At 48.8% G+C, this 5,044-nt stretch overlaps 1 pseudogene; it reads left to right on the top strand.

Moving 5' to 3' along the window:
- The first annotated feature begins 3,289 nt into the window (after positions 1-3,289).
- On the top strand, positions 3,290-4,428 carry LOC143962138 (small ribosomal subunit protein eS6 pseudogene; annotated as a pseudogene).
- The last annotated feature ends 616 nt before the right edge of the window (positions 4,429-5,044 follow it).

Here is a 5,044-nt window from a genome sequence, read left to right as displayed (position 1 = left end):
GGCTCCCACCATCCCTGTACTGTGCTGACTTCCTCCTGGGGCTGATTATTATGAGGGGCTCCCACCATCCCTGTGCTGTGCTGACTTCCTCCTGGGGCTGCTTATTATGAGGGGCTCCCACCATCCCTGTGCTATGCTGACATCCTCCTGGGGCTGCTTATTATGATGGGCTCCCACCATCCCTGTGCTGACTTCCTCCTGAGGCTGTACCTCTGCTGTGCATATTATGAGGGTCTCCCACTATCCCTGTGCTATGCTCATTATGAGGGGCTCCCACCATCCCTGTGCTGTGCTGACTTCCTCCTGGGGCTGCTTATTATGAGGGGCCCCCACCATCCCTGTGCTGTGCTGACTTACTCCTGGGGCTGTACCTCTGCTGTGCATATTATGAGGGGCTCCCACCATCCCTGTGCTGTGCTGACTTCCTCCTGGGGCTGCTTATTATGAGAGACTCCCACCATCCCTGTGCTATGCTGACTTAATCCTGGGGCTGTACCTCTGCTGTGCATATTATGAGGGGCTCCCACCATCCCTGTGCTGACTTCCTCCTGGGGCTGTACCTCTGCTGTGCATATTATGAGGGGCTCCCACCATGCCTGTGCTAAGCTCATTATGAGGGGCTCCCACCATCCTTGTGCTATGCTCATTATGAGGGGCTCCCACCATCCCTGTGCTGTGCTGACTTCCTCCTGGGGCTGCTTATTATGAGGGGCTCCCACCATCCCTGTGCTATGCTGACTTACTCCTGTGGCTGTACCTCTGCTGTACATATTATGAGGGGCTCCCACCATCCCTGTGCTGTGCTGACTTCCTCCTGGGGCTGCTTATTATGAGGGGCTCCCACCATCCCTGTGCTATGCTGACTTACTCCTGTGGCTGTACCTCTGCTGTGCATATTATGAGGGGCTCCCACCATCCCTGTGCTGTGCTGACTTCCTCCTGGGGCTGCTTATTATGAGGGGCTCCCACCATCCCTGTGCTATGCTGACTTACTCCTGGGGCTGTACCTCTGCTGTGCATATTATGAGGGGCTCCCACCATCCCTGTGCTATGCTCATTATGAGGGGCTCCCAACATCCCTGTGCTATGCTGACTTCCTCCTGGGGCTGCTTACGGTGCAGGTGTCAGTGCTGTATATCATGATGCTGGTGTCAGTGCTGTATATCACGGTGCTGGTGTCAGTGCTTTATGTCACGCTGCTGATGTCAGTGCTCTCTATCACGGTGCTGGTGTCAGATCACTCTATCACGGTGCAGGTGTCATTGCTGTATGTCACGCTGCTGATGTCAGTGCTCTCTATCACGGTGCTGGTGTCAGATCTCTCTATCATGGTGCAGGTGTCATTGCTGTATGTCACGCTGCTGATGTCAGTGCTCTATCACGGTGCTGGTGTCAGATCACTCTATCACGGTGCAGGTGTCATTGCTGTATGTCACGCTGCTGATGTCAGTGCTCTCTATCACGGTGCTGGTGTCAGATGACTCTATCACGGTGCAAGTGTCAGTGCTCTATATCACGGTGCTGGTGATCATCTCCTGCACCCTCTTCTTTCCCTACCCTGACCTTCCCTCTCCTCCATTGCCTTCATGTGCTCCACAGTCCTGCATTGTCACAATTTCACATATAAAAAAAGAATGCTTGTAGTTGTCGATCCCAGATTCACCTCATACATGTGTTATGTCATTGGCCATGTTGTGGGACTATGTGTGCACAGCTAGTAATTATTTTGTGGCTGCAAATATGACCTGTAGGTTTGCAAAGTTCGCCTCCCATTGAAGTCAATGGGGCCTGCCGCGAACGTTACGGTTCGCGAACTATCGGCCGCGTTAGCGGTTCGCGTTCGCGAAACGTCCCGTCGGAAGTTCGTCCATCACTGTTCATGAAGAAGGGTTTACAGAACATGAAATTAATCAAAATAATCAAAATGGTCATATTGTATATGTGTATAGAAAACCAGAAAAGAGGAAGTCAAGTAGTCAGCCACCACCCTATAATGACGTCTGGTCCCCAGGAAGTAGACACTGCCCTTCGTCTACTGCCCCTCTTTTCCAAGTGACACCTCTCCGGCTGTGCTTTGTCCTCCGGGACATATTACAATCAAAGTAGCAAATCAATTTATATACTAAGGACTTTTTCAGTTGTAGTTGCCTATCCTTGCATTATTGAAGTTGAAAGGTGCATCTTTTCTAACAACAGCAAATGTAGCAAATGTGCTATATTTCTGCAAATGGTTTTAATTGTGTTTAAGCTGTATTAGCAATAACTGGGGATTTTAAAATGTGATTTTTAACCAGATACAAGTTTTAAGAATATTATAATGGGGAATTTATATATATTCTGGGCGTCATGCCAGATGAATTGTGCTCAGTAAAAAAAAAGGAAGCGATTTAAAGTTGCATAATCCTTTACACTATAACATCCTTTCTCAACCTTTTCAACAGAGAGGAATCCTTGAAATAGTTCTCCGGTCTCGGGGAACCCCTGCTAAAAATTTGAAATCTACAATTCATGATACATTAGTGTGATGGTCAGTGGGAAGAATGGTCCTTACACTTGTGGTTACTGTTAAGAATTACCTCCTTACAAATAGCTAAAAAGATCAATGGTGTCTGTGGGAACTTATATGAGAGGCAGAAATTGCCCAATGCTGAAGGAACCCCTAGCAACCAAATGTTTACTGATTTGGGTATTAGCATGTTGAACAAAGTATACAAACATGCCGCATTTGTCTTAGGTCTTAAAGCGTCAATACAAAAGGGTCTGCTCCTATCACGCCCAGAGTATAGAGTAATGGATCTTGAGATGTTGTTATTAGTAGCAAAGGTTCTAGAATCTGCACAGAGCAGTAAAAAGGTAGCTCCTCTCATGATGGCCTCTGACACACCATGTTCACTCCAGAAGGGAACACCAGAGCTGAAGACCCGGAAGTCTGCCTGCTCAGTACCAGGGACATGACTGCTCACCTTGCCCACCACCCTCCTTTCTCTGGATCACATGTGTGTTCTCCACTAGGATTCAGGCAAGCCTGTGTCACCTGCTTGCTACACCTGGACTGTTATGCCACAAGGTGCCCAGAACTCTCCCTCCCAATACAATCCAAGGCAATGGCCCTCATCCTGGACACCTGGATGAAGTTACAACCAGACATTGTACTCCTTCAGTATGTAGATGACCTCCTGCTTTGTGCAGATACCCTCCAACGTGGTGACACCTCAAACTTCTCTGAAAGCCTCTTATCTGCTTCCTCTCTCCTCTTTCCAGCTAGCGACCTGCGATAGGCTGTGCTGACATGAAGCTTAATATCTCTTTCCCAGCCAATGGCTGCCAGAATCCGATTAAAGTTGACGATGAACGCAAGCTACATACTTTTTATGAGAAACACATGGCCACAGAAGTTTCAGCTGATCCTTTGAGTGAGGAATGGATGGGATATGTTGTGCGCATCAGCAGAGGCAACGATAAGCAAGATTTCCCCATGAAACAGGGAGTTCTCACCCACGGCCATGTTTGTCTGCTATTGAGCAAGGGTCACTCCTGTTATGGCCCCGGGAGGACTGGTGAGCCCTAATACAAGTCTATGCATGGCTGTATTGTAAATGCCAACTTAAAGTGGTTGTAAACCCTTACAAACCACTTAGACCTACAGGTAAGCCTAGATTAAGGCTTACCTGTAGGTCCAAGAAATTTCTCCTAAACCTATACGGTTTAGGAGATATTTACCCAAAGACAGCCACCGCTGTCTCCGGTGCATGCGTCATAGACAGTGGCGCACAGGCGCACTGGGCAGGCTGCAGATCGTGGTGATATGCCGCTCGTGTTGGCTCCTGTGCGCATGCGCAGGAGTGACGTCATCGCGGCTCCGGCGAATCATAGCGCCGGAGCAGCGAGACCTGGAAGTCGCTCTGGGATCCATGTCAGCGGCAAAGAGGAAGACGGAGGACCGCTTCGGGGGCTTCATTCTCAGGTAAGTTGTTCATAATAAGCTAGTATGCTATGCATACTAGCTCATTATGCCTTTGCCTTACAGAGTGTGTTTTTTTTATTTTTTATTTTTCCTTTACTTCCTCTTTAAGTGTGTTGAACTTGGTGATTGTCAGGAAAGGTGACAAGGACATCCCTGGCCTCACAGACAACACTGTTCCACGTCGTTTGAAGCCTAAAAGGCAAACAGAGTCCGCAAGCTCTTCAACCTGTAAGAAGACCAGGACTAAGGCCCCCAAGATCCAGCATCTTTTAACACCTAGAGTTCTTCAACACAAGTGCAGACGTATTGCCCTGAAGAAGCAGCGCACTCAGAAGAATAAGGAGGAAGCATCAGAGTATGCCAAGCTCCTTGCTAAGAGAACAAAGGAAGCAAAGGAGAAGTGCCAGGAGCAGATTGCCAAGAGGTGTAGACTTTTATCACTGAAAGCCTCCTCCACTACGTAGCCAATCAAGGATGCAAGGCTTCAAAGCAAAAGGTCCAGTGGTGCAAAGAGAACGTGGTTTCCCTAGGTCACTGCATCTCCCAAGGCACTCAACATCTCACCGAAGAAAGAGTTGCTGCAATCAAAGCCATCCCCTTGCCTCAAGGTCAAAAGCCCCTACATGCTTTCCTAGGATTAATCTCCTACTGCCGCTCTTGTATCCCGGAATCCTCCCTTTTGATGCAACCTCTCTATGATGCCCTGAAATCTGATCCTTTCCAGCTTTCCTCAGAGGCGGGGGACAATTTTGAAGTTCTGAAGGAGATCCTATCCACGGCCCCTGCTTTGGGCCTCCCAGACTATGAAAAGATTTTCAAACTGTCTCAGAGAGACAAAGACATGCCACAGGGGTTTTGGCTCAGGCCCATGACAACAGGCTCAGACCCATCAGTTATTACTCTTGTCAACTGGACCCAGTGGCCAAGGGGGGACCCTCCTGTCTCAGAGCCGTCTTTGCAGCCCAAGCCCTTTTGGACAAAACTGCTGACCTGGTGTTGGGCCATCCTTTAATCCTCCTTGCCCCTGATGACATAACTGCTATACTAAACCAAGTACAGCCCAAACACCTGTCTTCAGCA

This window comes from Lithobates pipiens, unplaced genomic scaffold (genome assembly GCF_037356315.1).
Source record: "Lithobates pipiens isolate NorthernLeopardFrog02 unplaced genomic scaffold, aLitPip1_a1.2 Scaffold_8, whole genome shotgun sequence".
Taxonomy (NCBI): Eukaryota; Metazoa; Chordata; class Amphibia; order Anura; family Ranidae; genus Lithobates; species Lithobates pipiens.
This window is presented reverse-complemented; position numbering and strand designations above follow the sequence as displayed.